The following is a 16,084-nucleotide window of genomic DNA, read 5'->3' on the forward strand; positions in this document are numbered from 1 at the left end:
TTGACTGTAGTCGCGCTTTTCTCTAGCATTTCTAATTTATGTATAAATTTGGTAGAAGTGAGAAAAATAAAGGAAGGGGCCTAAAGAGAAAGATGGCTCGGTTGTTAACCAATTCTGACGCCCGCACGCAACCAAGAATAACTACTTTTGATATTTCTGCCAACTCATTTTCAAAGTAACCCCAAATTTTCCTCGAATTTACATAAGACATCTCGTACAGAAGAAACAGAATTTTAAGAGAGGGGCAATTTAGAGAATTAGGAGAGCATATGGGGGCATTATAATAGTTAGATTACTTTTTAACTTATGGCTGGGGTTCCGCCAACGTAGGGGAGACAGCTTTCTTGTTTTGAAAATTCTGATAAAAAAAATGACGCTTGACCGCCTGGTGGAGGTCAAAAGCCACAATTCCACCGCGATTCACCGGTTGCACGAAATAGAAGAAAGAGAATTAAACGATCGATCCGAAGATATCAATATCTCTGTAACGCTTAGAAGAAACTCTTCATCCTCTTATGCCTTCCAATACTCACCTTCTAAAAAAACGTTTTTAGTGTTTTGGATCCTCTTGGGCCATCCATGTCTTCTGGGTTTTCAGGAAGTGATTTCTATGCCTCTTCAGGACATGATGGAGGATCCGAAACCAACAGCAGGGTCCGGTATTATCAATATCCTTCGATCCTTCCTCCCAACTCCTCCTCCTCCTCCTCCGTTTCGAAACGGCCTCTAAAGGATTTAGAAAAAACGTTTCTTCTCAGATCAGTGAAACAGAGGAACTACCAAACAGCCCCTATATCTCCCCTCTCTCCCTTTGATTTCTCTACTGTTTCTCCCGATAACTCCACCGCGTCTTCTTCTTCTTCGTCTTCTTCTTTAAAACACAGTTTCTCTCTCCTCTCAAATCCACCCAACTCCTCCACCTTCTCCTTCTCTACCGTCCGGCCCGAACCCGACCCGGATAAGAAAATGAGGAATCAATTACAAGAGTTAGAGAGACAGCTACTATTGGATGAAAACGAGGAAGATGACGGAGATGTGTCTGCTTTAACAAACAGCCAATGGCATGAAACCATTCAAAATCTCATAAAACCACTTTCACCAGCCTCTTCCGCCACGTCAGCTTCTTCTTCTTCATTAAACCAGCTTCTAATAGATTCTGCTTCCGCGATCTCTGATGGAAATATAGACACGGCTACTGAGATTCTCTACCGTCTCAGACGAATCTCGAACCATAATGGTGATCCAGAGCAGAGACTAACCTCATACATGGTGGCCGCTCTAATCTCTCGTATAAACCCACAGGAAAAAAACCCTCCAATCCCGGAACTCTCCACCTCCGATCACCAGATTGCAACCCAGTTGCTCTACCAAGTCTCTCCCTGCTTCAAACTCGGATTCATGGCGGCAAATCTAGCCATTCTCGAATCCACCCATGATCAACCCAACCTCCACCTTATAGATTTCGAGATCGGAAATGGATCCCAATACGAGACTCTCATCTATGCTCTTTCCTGCCGGAGTTCCGGCAAGCCCACTGTCAAAATCACCTCCGTCAACGATCCCAACTCACTCACCCAAACTCTCCGAATCGATCGACTCACCCAACTCGCCTACCAACTAGGTGTCAGTCTCCGATTCAACTCAGTCCGCCTCAAGGTCTCCGATCTGAATCGGGAGACACTCGGGTGCGAGCCCGACGAAGCACTTGCCGTGAATTTCGCCTTTCGGCTACACAACATTCCGGACGAGAGCGTCTCAACAGCGAACCCTCGAGATGAGTTGCTACGCCGAGTCAAAGGTTTAAACCCGCGAGTTGTGACTCTGTTAGAGCAGGAGATGAATGCCAACACGGCCCCGTTCGTGGCCCGAGTTGCCGAGGTTTCGGATTACTATCGGGCCCTGTTCGAGTCATTGGACTCGACCATGGGTCGAGAGAGTGTGGAGAGGGTTAGGGTTGAGGAGAGCTTGGGTTGGAGGGCGGCTAACTCGGTGGCTCGGGAAGGAAGAGAACGAGTGGTTCGGTGTGAGGTGTTTGGAAAGTGGCGGGCCCGGATGGGGATGGCTGGGTTTGAGTCAAGACCACTCGGTTCTCATCTGGCCGAGTCAATGCGAGTCCGACTCGTTACAAATAAGAGCAACTCGGGCGGGTTTTTCGTTAAAGAAGAGGCAGGTGGACTCTGCTTCGGTTGGATGGGTAGAGTACTCACAGGCGCTTCAGTCTGGCGTTAAATATTAGTTCTTTTTTATTTTGTTTTTAATTATTCCTTTATTTTTGTTTTTTTAGTACTCTTTTGTTAATGTGGTTGGTGTTATTAATAGCAAAAATTAAAATTAAGAAAGGGAAGTGAAGGAAATAAACAACGAAGTAGATGCCTTATTACGGTTTGCTTTTTGTGTGATAGAATGGAATGGAATTACATTTAATTGTTTGAAAGTGGCAGGGGGTTGAGGGTCCCTACTTGTGATAATGAGACTCTTCACTTAATTAAACACTTTTTCTGATCTTTGTTATTTTGTGGAGATTATTTGCATTCTTACTATCTCGATCATTCACGTGCAAACTACAAGGTCAAGGGCTAAGAATCATCCTGATTTTTGTTGCATGGTCTTTATTGCGGCTTGGAGCTGACCTGGAACTCGGAGGGGTCCCTCTCGGCCTAGCTTTGGCAAAGTGGCGGCCAGCTCATCCTAGTGTCCCGTACTAGTATAGGATGGTCAGGAATGCCCTCGAACACCTCAAGAATTCAAGATACAAGAATAAGATAAACAAGGGGCACTGATAAATAGACTCCCAAATATCTTAAATCGACCCCATGTGCCTATCTCTCTCCACTTTTTCTCTCTCTAACCCAGAGGAGAGAGAAAGACACATTGGGAGTCGATTTAAGATATATGGGGGTCGATTTATCAGGAGAGAGATTGACACATGGGGGGTCGATTTAAGATATTTGGGAGTCGATTTATCACTCCCCTAAATAAAATTGCTTTACCCTAAATAAACCAAAGAAGGTTGTACTAACAGAAAGCAGCCTTCATCACGCCATAACCTTGATCCTAATTAAGAGGAAGGAAGAAGAAAGGGTTCACTTAGATACCCATATTGTCCTTCCCCCCGGTTTACCATTCAACCTCAATCACTCAATACCCAATGAAAACCCATCGTTAAGCTTGGTAACTCAGTTATTTTCTCCCTTATCTTGCTGATTCAATTATCTTGTTGAGTTAGAATCTGACTTGAGTATCGAAGTGGTCGCCCGGGACCATTGAGATCATTTTCTGTAATGGTAGCTACCAAGCGAAGAGTCTTTACTAACTACACGATCACAGATCCAGATTTTGGCATCATCAGTGGCCCATTCTAAAAAAAAAAAAAAAAAACTTTGTTAGTGCTGGTCTCACAAGCATGATTAGCTAAGCTATCTACAACAAAATTACCTTCCCCGAAGATGTGAGTAATAACAAATTTCATAGTGGATAATATATTTGTTATCTCTTTTAAAATAAAGTAAATGTGTCAAGAGAAACTGTCTTTACCTTTAATGATGTTGATAAGGACAAGACTATCAGATTCAAACCAGATTTTTTTCATTACCTAAAGCAGCACAGTAACAAAGGCCATCTCTCATAGCTCTAGCTTTAGCTATCATATCGTTAGTGTGCATGCCCTAAAAGCCAGTTGTGGACCCCGATCCCGAGGACGGTAGTGAGGATACGAGATCCACGTCGATCCTCTGAGATCTCCACACCTGAAGGATAACTCTACCAAAGAACTCTCGAAAGTGTGCCCCTCACAGCATGAGTGGCGATGTAAAATGAGATACCTCTTGATTCGGGGAAGAGCCCGGAACCGACACGTACCTAAAATAACTCAAAGTCGCCATCTAAGGAAGTAGGCCCTGGATCACATACTATACTCTGTCGCAACGGATAACCAAAGATACAAAAGTTCGTGCCTGATGACGAATGGGGAAGGTATTAAGCGCCCCTAATTCGCCCGAGTCTAAACACCCGGTCTCTTATGCCATTTATTTATTAACTTTGAAGAATTTTGGACGAAAATTATATGAAATAGGAACAAATATCCTCGAGAAAATATTTACCTAAGCATGCATGTCTCGAGGGTAGGCAAAAGAAAAATAAACATCCAGGTCTTAAGAAGAAGTGATATCAGAATTATCTGACATTGGAACAAACACCAGAATCCACCGTCTCAAGGAGGCGGAAAAGACTATGGCAATCCAATATTAAATAACCATGCTACCTGTTTTCATACATCATGTCTAACATCCATGCCTAAAGAGAGTTGATACCAATATCATATGTCATTAGAATGAATACTAGAATCCGCCGTCTCATAAAGAGGTGGAGAAGACTATTGTCGATCTAATAATAGATAACCCTGTTACCACTCTCTACCAATCACATCTAGCCCTAACTCATCACATCTAGAAACCAGTAAACATACACATACACATCTTACAGCTAAAGATACAAACCAGCACAATGAGCAAACGTTAGTAGATGATAGCAAAAGTAATAATCAGCAATAATGGAGAGCTACAGCTAAGCATGTGATCAAAACAGTAATAATACTAAAGCTAAGCATGTGAGAGCTACAGCTAAGCATATGAATCAAGCATACAAATAAGTATAAGACCACAGACTACTATGATTCTAGGACAATAAACCCTAAGACTCTAATGTGATACTTGACTCGGACCAGGATGGTCATTCCGGCTGCTCTACATATCCCGGCCTCGGGAAGAATCAAAGTCAACGTAGCTCAATAGCCTATTCTAAGCTACGATGCCTAACCATCTAGAACCGCAATCCTAGACTTGATCAACTAGACTCGACTAGTTTTTAAAGCTTCTTGTGTGATTGCTTAAGTTCAAGTGAATTATAATTTTTAGGACTCCCTATATGGCATAACTAATGCAAATTAGCCATAAACTAATGCAGGTGGGCCCTACATCCTATGTGTAACTAAGATGTATGTTCTAAGGAAAATAATGGGCTAACTAAGTGCATCATAATCTAGCCATCGGCTCGACTAAGTATCTAACAGACCACGACTCGAGGCCTCCTAACTCTAGGGACATTCACACTCAAAACACGCAAAGCATTAACATAATTAGGACAGACTCCTAACTCTAAGACATCCCAAACATTTAGGACAGACTCCTAACACTAAGGGAATATCTTTTCAAAAACCGGGTGTAAAAGATTTGTTTAAAGATTTTTTGTATTTTTAAATGAATGATTTATTTTTGAAGGTTTGACTAGACCTAAGATAAGGATCTCAAGCTGCCTACGTACCCCGTGGGAGGGGATCAAACCAACGTAGTTCGAAAACAGACTTTCCTAACTACTCCTATTGACTCATGAATTTTCAGATTTTTTATTTTTCAGATGTTTTTCAAGTGTTTTTGTTGTTTTGACTTAAGATGACAGATTCCTATCATCATAAGTGTAGGACAGACTTCTAATATCCCGTAAAGGTTGGACATAATTTTATACTTTGCGGGGGGTTTGGACAGAATCACGACTCTACAAGGGTTGGATAGAATCTTATGCCTTGCAATGATTGGACAGAATCACATGACTTGATGAAAGGTTGGACAGAATTCTAGCTCCCTATGATGATAGGACAGACTACTGAAACTGAAGGACTGACTCTTAACACTAAAGGATAGACTCCTATCTAGAGGAAGGACTTTCTGGCTAAGGACAGACTCTTATGCTAGTGACTCTAAGAGGGGCGCTAATGAGACATAGCATGTCTCCTAAAATAAGAGGATAACTAGGGCCAATGAGACAAAGCCTGTCTCCTATGGGAGAAACAACCAACTCTAATGAGACACTGAATGTCTCATATGGAGGGCTCCAAGTAACCTTATCATTGCCCTTGCAATGATAAATAGGGTTAGGACAACTACCAGACCAAGTTAATTTTCAACTAATAAAGGGTGCAACTTGTGAGACTTTGATAGTCTCCTATGTGTAAACTCTCTAGTTAGACAAGGCATGTCTCCCAAGGGTGTGGCTTTTCTACCGAGACATAGCTTGTCTCCTAAAAAGGGAGGCTTCAGATGACTCTTTCATTGCCCCTGCAATGAGGAAAGAGCTAATGTCTAAGGATGTCTAAAACACTGAGAGAAACATATTTGCATCAAAGATTTCCTCAAAATATTTTTGCTTGATGAGAGAAAGTCAATATAAATGGCTGATTCTTCAAATCTAGTTGCAGTCTTTGTCTATGCAAAAGATATGGCTGTTTTTTATGCTTTATGGGTGGAATGTTGACTTCCTCGGAAAAAAAAATGTGAACAGCTAAGTGGGGCTACTTGTGCACATGTGGGTGTTGAAAATATGCATTTTGTGTGCATAAAAAAACAGAGAAAAAAAGATTTATATGTGTGTAAATATATATGTGTACGTATGTGCATATGTGCATATGTGCATAAGTGAATATTTGTCAGTCAATGTGCGTATAGCTGTGAATAAGTGTATGTGTATGTGAAGATGTGGCTATGAAGGTGTGTGTGTGTGTCTATGTGTGCTTGAATGAGTTATGGTTACAAGTAGAATTGTCATTGCTATATGGTATATGATAGCTCATGCTTCAACTCTTATTATGCACAGTTCGAGTCCACAATTCAGCCCTTGTTTTGCACAAGGTCAACCCATGGTTATGCCTCTGTTTTGGCACATGATTCAGCCCCTGTTATTTACCCCATAAGTCAGCCCCTGTTTTGTATGGCTCAAATACATAATTCAACTCCTGTTTGGTATGGCTCAAGAACATGATTTAGTCCTAGTTTGTTTTGCACAAATTAGCCCATGATATGTATTTATAAAATCAGCCTTGCTACTTGCATTTCAGCCCATGAATATGCTCCCTGCTAGAACATTTCAGCCCATGGATATACTCCCTGTTTTAGCACAATTCTGTCCATGGATTTGCTCCTAGTTTTTGGCACAATTCTGTCCACAATTCAGCCCCTGTTTTGACTAATGCAGTCCATGGTTCAATCCTTGTGTTACACAATATTAGTCCATGGTTCAGTCCTTCTTTGGGTTGGTTATTCAAATAATCTTGTTTAGACGAGCGCTGGTATTGTGAGAAATCTTGTTAATTTCTATTGGAAATGGTGATTTTATAGGAGAAGATAGAAGTCTCATCTTATTGATTGATTGAATGCATATGTTAAAATTTTGTGATATCTATGTCAGCGCCTTAGCGGTTAATAAGGCATCAAATCAGATTGAGGCATTTTTTTAGAGCAGATGTGCACATGTGGAAATATCTTCCATCGTTGATTATGACATGATTTCAATTTAATACCTGTAATGCTTGGTTCATTTAGATGTTACTTATATAAAGTGGATGATTGGGAACTTACATAATGAAGTTGTTTTGATCACATAGCTTTGGAAGTATAGCTTTAGTGAAGCTTTTTATGCTAAAAATCAGTTGATGATTATTTTTGTGCCCTTGGATTAAAAGGTTACTTATTTTCAATGGTCACAAACAGAATTCATTTAAAATGCCTCCTATGTTGTGTCACTCAGGCTATGCTTCTTTAAGTTTGACTTTAAATTGAGCTCATGTAGATAAGAGAGCAAATATATGATTGTAGAAATATTTTGATATGTTCGTGTAGATATGCTTGTGTCTTGAAAATTGTTATACTTGTTTAATATCTTATCTCTCTTGATTCATAGCAAGTTGTGCTGAGTGTGAGTTGAGTTGATATTTAGGAGCATGCTATACTTTATTAGGAGAGTCTAAGCCCTAAATAGTGTAATAACAATTGTTTCCCTTTAAATATATATATATATATATATATATATATATATATATAGGAAACTGTTGGTGAGCTTAAACTTATGGTGAGCTAGCTTGCCCAATCACATGGGTCCCATATTTTGGGGAGTGATCCAAACCATTCATTTGCAAGGCCTTATCATAGATAGGAGTCTGTCCATTTTTGTCCTCCACAAATGGAGGGGTTAGGATGATCCTATGGAGCTGATTTTTGGTACACCCCCCATCTATGTAAGGGACTTTCAAATGAATGGTTTGGATCATCCTAACAAAGTGGGCCCCCATGTGATTGGGCAAGCTAGCTCATCATAAGTTTGGTGAGCTTAAGCTCACCAACAGTTTCCTCATATATATAATACATATATGTGTCCTGATTTGTGTTTGGATGTATTACATTTATTATTTAATTTGACTATTGTGTAGAGAAATGGATAAACATAATTAATTGCTCATGATAACCCATATGAATTCATCGTTCAGTATCATATTTTTTGAAATCTTTTACGATGTTTAGGATAAAATAAAAGCAAGGTTTGTTGATAAATAATCAACCTGTTAGATGAAAATGGATTGAATTGATTGAAAACAGAAATTACTTTGGAATTAACTATATGTTAAGCTTGTTATGTTGTGATCACTCAATAACATAGGTTTGCTGTGTTACAATTGTTGAGTGTTTTATATCCTTGCCATGGTGTGTTTATCCCTTTTGTACCTTGCATTCAGGGATTAGAATTTCACATAATAAAAAAAAGATGATGAAGTGAATAAAATAAAGTTAATTTTTGGGCATAAGTCTTGAGCTTTAACTTGTTTTCATTTGTGTAAATGAATTGTATTTTTAGGTTAGGCCTATAGTATTTATAGAGGGTTGTGACCACAATATTCAATTATATTTGAGGTCATTTCATATGGTGAATCTTTAATCCTCTAGGGGGACTTACATAGTCTTGTTAGTATCCCCTTCTTTCTTCTTCTCATTATAGAGACCTTTTTAGTTTTTTTTAGACACCTTTAGAGAGAACTCTTCCTTCAATGCAAGGGCAATGAAGGCGTTAGCCCAAGCCTATCCTTTAAAAAGACCTATCTGGATATGGTAAAGCTCTTTTCCCTCTTCTTTTCTCTTCTTTAGGTAGAGTTCTTAGTTTTTAGATATCCTTGAACCTTAGGTCCCCTTTTTCATTATCGAGAGATGAAGGCGTTAGCCCAAGCCCATCTCTGTAGTATTCCTCTCCTTTCTTCTTTCTTAAGTAGAGAGATTTGTAGTCCTTTAGACACTCTTAGACATTAGAAGCCCTTCCTCTTTAAGGGTGATGAAGGCGTTAGCCCAAGCCCATCATTTAGGGGAATTACCAAGTCCTAGTAGCATTTCCTCCTCTCATTTAATAGACTTAGTCTTTTAGATACCATTGTACATTAGTTCTTCTCATTACATGGGCAATGAAGGAGTCATCTAGAGCCCTTCATTTGGGAGACCATTGTGGTCTCATTAGTGAGTTGCATTAGGAGACACGCTCTGTCTCGATAGGCAAGTCTCTTTGGGAGACAAGCCTCATTTAGAGCGTACCCTTACGAAGGTTGCCTTAGTAGAGAATACTTGTAGGAGGTATGCCTTGCCTCATTTATAGAGCCCCTATTTGGAGACAAGTCTTGTCTCGTTTAGAGAGTTTCCCTTTTAAGAGGCTTACCTAGCCTTATGTTAGAGAAACTCTTTCTAACGAGTCTTTGACTCATTTGCCCATCATTCTTTGGTAGAATTAATAGTGAGCCCTTGACTTATCTGTTCCCATACTTTGGTAGCGTTATTAGAGAGTCTCTGCCTCATTTACCTCAACTTTTAATAGTGTTATTAGAGAGTCTCTGACTCATTTACATCAATTCTTTAGTATTATTAGTTAGGAGTTTCTCCTTAGTGTTGTCGTCACTCTTCTTTGTTATGAATTATCTCAGTCTTATTAGAGCTTTGCTTGCTTGGGATCTTAGATCATTTTCATTGTTCTTGGGATACTAGCTTACCCGGTTTAGGGGTTTCCGCTGTTAGCCCTAGCGTTTGGCCCTAGGGTATTGCTTTGTGTATTCCCTTAGATCTTTGACCAAAAGTGTAAAAACATTTTAAAAATCCAAAAACATCTAAAGCATTTTAAAAATATAAAAACATTGGAAAAGCTTTAAAATCAAAAAAACATTGGAATATTTGAAAACTCAAAAATATCAGAAATTTAAAACATCAAAAATATTTGAAAACATCAAAAGCCTTAAGGGTGTGTTTGGCGTACCGTTTGAAATAGCGTTTAAAACGCCGTTTTGCAAAACGGTGTTTTGGTTCAAAACGGTGTTTTGCCAAACGGCGTTTTCATGTTTGGTTGGCCAGATCAAAACGGCATATTAAACGGCAAACGGAGGTATTGTGTGTTTGGTTGCAAATGCCACAAAACAGAGTTTTAGTGGTAAAATGACCAAAAAGGGCATTGTTTGGTTGTCCTCAATGTAACTCAACTACTCTCTCATTAGGCCAAATATTAAAAGGTCATTAGGATCTCATTCAAACACTACTAAAATTAAACATCATTGCCAAAAAAATACAAAACAAAAGGTATAGGGTATGCTAAAGAGGAGGTGGGAAATCATTTTCAATTCAGGAAAAAACAGACAAGTTTCTCACATGGTGATGGGTAGGGTAGTGGACTAGTGGGTCCCACTATCATATCTTAAAAATGTGGGACCCACCTTTTGACTCATAAATACACGATATCCTCATAATTTTGCAGGTGGCCCCACTATCTTTCACATCCAGATTATTTGTCGGTGGGTCGGCCGATAAACTCTGGTTCCGCCCACTGCCTATCTTCCACGGAGCCATTACGAGACGTGTAATCCAGTAAAAGAGAGGTCTTTTTTCAAAGAATTGTGCATGTATAGAAGGCCCCTATGGTCATGTTTGTATGGCAAGAATTTTGTGGAAAAGTTAGGGAAGGAAAAATATTTCTAAAATTTCTTACTTTTTTTAGGCTTGAAAAAAAGATAATCGGAACAAACCCAATTCAAATTTTGTTTAGAGAGACTTACAATTTATGATAATATCCTTCCAAATTAATCATAATCAGAGATTTTGTACGGTGTAATGTAAGCTCTTCCAAAAAAACAAAGGTGTAAAAATGGGTTTGGTGAGGGTAAACATGTAAAAACCCAAAACCCAAAAACTCCGTTCAAAACGGCGTTTTGCAAACGGACCTCCCCCCCTCCGTTTGCAAAACGCCGTTTTGAGGGTTCAAAACGGTGTTTCAAACGGCGTTTCAAACGGAGGCTGCGCACCCAAACACTCCCAAACGGCCGTTTGGCCCCAAAACGGTGTTTCAAACGCCAAACGGTGTTTTAAACGGTACGCCAAACACGCACTAAATCATTTGGAGTGTTAAGTTTTAGTGGTAGTTAGGAGAGTTCGATTTCGAACTACGTTGGCTTGATCCTCTTTCACGAGGTACGTAGGCAGCTTGGAATTTTTATCCCAAGTCCAGCCAAACTTTGTAAATAAATCATTTAACCCTTTTTTAAAAAATACCAAAAATCTTCCAAAATATTATTTTCAAAAAGATCTTCCTCTAGAGTTAGGACTTTGTCCTAGATATAGAGTTCTAGAGTTAGAAGTTTGTCTTTGGTATGTTGTGTGTTTGGTTTGTATTTGTTTTAGAGTTAGGAGTTCGTCCTAGCTAGGATCGCCTCCGTCCAGTCAGTTCGCGATTCACATCGCCGACTGATGACTAGGTCTAGGATGCGTTAGTGATCTCATTATTTTCCTTATGACACACAGCCTAGTTACACATAGATTGTAAGAACCACCTACATTAGCTTAGGGCTAACCTGCATTTAGTTAGGACATATAGGGTGTCCTAAAATCCACAATCCACTAGAATTTAAATAATCGCACAAGAAGCTTTAATAACTAGTCCGGTCTTTTAGGTCGAGTCTAGGATAGAGGTCTAGATGTCTTAGGCATCATAGCTTAGAATAGGTGCGAAGAACTACGTGACTCTGATTCTCATGGAGGCAGAGATACGTAGGCGGCTTGGTTGAACATCATATCATCCAAGAGTCGAGGAGTACGTTTAGAGTTTAGGGATTTGTCTTGTTGTATCGTATATGATGTCGAGTTGTGTTGTATGTTTTGTTGTGTTTTCTTACTTTCCTGTACAGACCTTATACCTTTAGCTGTAGCATGCGTGTATTTGTCCACCAGAACTTAGACACTAGTTAGGCATGTCACTCACAACCTAGCTGTGATTAGGCGACACTTCTTCCATTTATTTTGTGCATGCTTATTATTTTATCCTCGGGTCGTGTATGTTTAGGTAGACGTCCACTCGGGGATATTTGTTCCTATTTTACATGATTTTTGCCCAAAACTCTTCAAGGTTAATAATAAATGGCATAAGAGACCAAGTGCTTGCACTCAGACTAATTGGGGGTGCTCTTCGTAATCAGGCACGAGCCCATATATATTTCTGGTTATCCATGGTATACAGAGCATATTTATTTTTAGGGTTCCATGGCCTATCCATGGATGGCGACTCTGAGTTATTTTAGGTACATCTTGGTTTCGAGCCTTGGCTCCTGATCAAGAGGTATCTCTTCATTTTTATCGCCACTCGTGCTATGCTATGAGAGTGGCATCTGTTTCGAGAGTTCCTTGGTAGAGCTCTCCCTTCAAGTGGATGATCCAAAGAGGCCGTTGGGGGCTCGTCCCCCACCTCTCTCCCGGATCGGGGTCCACAGCAGGTTTGCCATTTTCTTATGCAAGATCAAATGTTAGACATCCATTTTACAAAAAACTGAAGGTATTAAGCAAAAGATTCTCTGATAACCCAAGGTGTAGTGAAAGACATATGCAAGAGAGTAATGGTCAGCAACAACAAGAAGGCAAGAATAACAAAGAATTTGGATGAATCGGTAGATTATAAGCAGCCAAAAAGATTGAAAAAAAATCTGTTGGAATACATAAGCAAGAGAGGAATGAACAATAATAACAATAAGAAGACAACAATGCAAATTAACAAAATTGTCTTTCCCAAATCCAAAACATCAAATATGTTACTTTACTACCAATAACACAAAAAATCCAAATGAGCAAATGCCATAGACAAGATGACTTAACATATCTTCAAGATGATGTGCATCATCCCCAAACACTCAGACAAGATGACTTAACATATCTCTAGACAACGAAAGATTCTGCACAAACACTCGAACCATACAATCAGCCAACCATGAAACTATATTGAACCCAAAAAAAAAAAGCATGCTCCAAACAATTTCTAGATTTACTAACTCCATACAATTTAACTCCATAGAAATGATACACCATGTTGAAGAGTTTACAATTTCCATATTACAAACTCTATATAGTTAACTACAATATGCTAAAACACATGAAGTAAACATAAAACTTACAAATATAGGTTATAACAATGAATAGATGTATCTATTTCTTGTTTCCAAGTCGTATACTTCAGTGATAATATATACTTCTTCCATTTGCAGAAGCATCATTTCAGCTTTTCTAACTTCACCACATCTTCCATAGAGTGTAATCACTACATTTCTAACTAACACATCTGATATGAAACTGTTTCTCACAGCATATCCATGAACCTCTTATCCCACTCTCGATTCTTACGAAAGCAGAACATGCACCAATAACACTAGCAATAACAAATGAATCAAGCCTAATTTTCTATTCCTTCACATTAAACCCAGCTTGCATGTATGCTACTAGAAATGAAGTCCATGAAACTACATCCTTTTGCTCAAGCCTAGCTGCCAATCTAATTGCTTCATCTATTACTTCACACTTGCCATACATTGCAATCAGAGCACTTCTCAAAAGAACATCTACTTCAGTCCCAAGATTTACCATACACCCATGAACTTGCTTTGCTTAGTTCAGCATTTTGGTTTCATCATATATCTTAGCAATGTCTGCAAAATTAACACCCAGACGTGAAATTCCACAAAAAATCATGTCTTTGAAGAGCCCAAATGCTTCCTTGAATAGATTACCTCCAAGATTGACTAAACCAGTTATCACAAAAGTCCATGTCACTACATCCTTGTTTGGAGTTTGAGCAAAGAACCTCCAAGAATCTTTGATTTTCTTACACTTTGCATGCATATCAACAAGAATGCTAGCTATAAACGTGTCTAATGTGATGCCAAATTTAACAGCATTGCAATGAATCTGAACTCCAGTTTCCATGTATTTTCCTTCAGAGAGCCTTACAAAATCACCCTTTACAACATATAGAAAGCCCAAAAAAAAGAGAAGGTAGAGAAGGTAGAGAGAGAGAGAGAGGGTTTTCGGAACCCTTTAAAACAAAAGTGCAGAGGGTTTTAGGAACCCTAAATTCCAAGATCAAAGAGGGTTTTTGCAACCCCTTTCACAAGATCAAATACGGTTTGCAACCCAAAAAGGCTGGAAAATACATATGAAAAAACGAAAAAATAGAAAAGGGAGATATATATATATATATATATATATATATATATATATATATATATATATATATATATACCTTTGTCGGAAAGATATCTCCGGTGAGAAGAGATTGCCGGAGAGGCTTGGGTCACCGGAGAAGATGGACAAGGAAGGAGAGTAGGGTTTTGGGTTTTTTTGGGTTGAGAGAAGATGAGCTCGACGTCTTTTCTCCCGAAGAAAAGAAACCAATTTTGGCGGTGGAAAGAGCTCGCCGGAGACGATTGAGTTGCCAGAGAAGACAAGCAAGGGACGAGGGCAGGGGTACGAATATTTGGAGTTGAGAGGAGAGGAGCCCGATGCCTTTTCTCCCGAAGAAAAGAAATGTGTTTTCTTTTGATATTTGCGAGAAATCATATGTCGTCAATTGCGAGAAACCACATCTTCCACGTCATTTATTCTTATTTCCACGTATTTTTTACGCTTTCTCGAGAAACCAAGTGAACAATGGGAAATTGCATTTCTTGGGAAAAAAAACGCTATTTTCTTTTCTTTTCTTTTCTTTTCTTTTCTAACGAGAGGAAGACAAGTGAACAGACCCTAAAGCAGCACAGCAACAAAGGCCATCTCTCATAGCTCTAGCTTCAGCTATCATATCGTTACCATGCATACCCTAAAAGCCAGCGTAACTTGTAATGAACTTATATTAAATGAATAAATTGATTGTTTCATGACATCTATTGGGTACCTTTATTGAGTATGTGATATACTTATCGACATATGTTTGTCCTTAGGTAGCATCGTAGGATAGGCCATGCAAATAGAGATTATGTGGCAGGGAGATATGACCTTTTGGTTCTTTGCAAACCTATAATGTTCACGGTTGGGGTTGAGGTTGGACACCTGTACCTACACACAACCGGCATCGATCATGCCTCCATACACGCATTGGTGCGGCCTATGTAAGTACCTGGAGCAGTAGACCCTAAGCAGGTGGAATGGGTTCGATGATTGGATTACGCATTGAACGGATCACTTAGCGGAATGACATGTGGACAAAGATTTGGACAAGGCTATTCTGTTAGTCAGGACTTCATTGCGCACGAGGAATGGATTGGATCCAATGTATTTGATACAAGGAGGAGCTGCACAATACATAGCGCGTGTGCACACTCATTTAAAAGAAGGGGCACACTATAATAAGGTATGGCGATGTTTAATTAACAAATGCATATTAAAAACTTAATTCCCATTGGTTGGAACTTAAGTGATTTAATTGTGAATGTGCATAATTAGAGCTTGAATCCTATTGTTTGGGATTTAAGTGAAATCCAACAATTGGCTACTAGTTTGGTGAATTATTATTGGTTGGAATTCGAAGATGGAAAGGAGAGCAAGAGATGGCTTTGGAACCCCACTTGAATTGGAAAGCTTCTACACACTTCCATCATGGAATTTACGTCCATACCCATGCTTATTTTTAATTAAAGAAAGTTGGTGGAAGGCTAAAGTGTAATTTGCACATGACTTGGGAATTCAAGAGGGATTCTGAGTGGGAAACAAGTTCCCAACTGATCTCTATAAAAGAGAATGAGGGATGAATGAATTTCACACTCTACATATTCTATTCTTATTAGAAAATTCATGCAACCCATCTTCTCTCTCAATTCTCTTCCTCTCTTTCTAGTTTTAGAAGTCCTAGTTTAGTTCTAGTTCTAGTTTCTTCTTGATTCTAGTTCTAGTTCTACTTGGATCTTGATTTGGGTTTGTTAAACCCTAGTAGCTGC

The 16,084-nt window shown here is 39.2% G+C and overlaps 1 pseudogene; it reads left to right on the plus strand.

Annotated features, from left to right (window-relative positions):
* The first annotated feature begins 465 nt into the window (after window positions 1-465).
* LOC143887823 (scarecrow-like protein 8 pseudogene) lies at window positions 466-2,502 on the plus strand (annotated as a pseudogene).
* Window positions 2,503-16,084: the final 13,582 nt, after the last annotated feature.

This window comes from Tasmannia lanceolata, unplaced genomic scaffold, assembly GCF_043159265.1.
Source record: "Tasmannia lanceolata isolate RefF3 unplaced genomic scaffold, GAP_Taslan_0.1 ptg000012l, whole genome shotgun sequence".
NCBI classification, from domain to species: domain Eukaryota; kingdom Viridiplantae; phylum Streptophyta; class Magnoliopsida; order Canellales; family Winteraceae; genus Tasmannia; species Tasmannia lanceolata.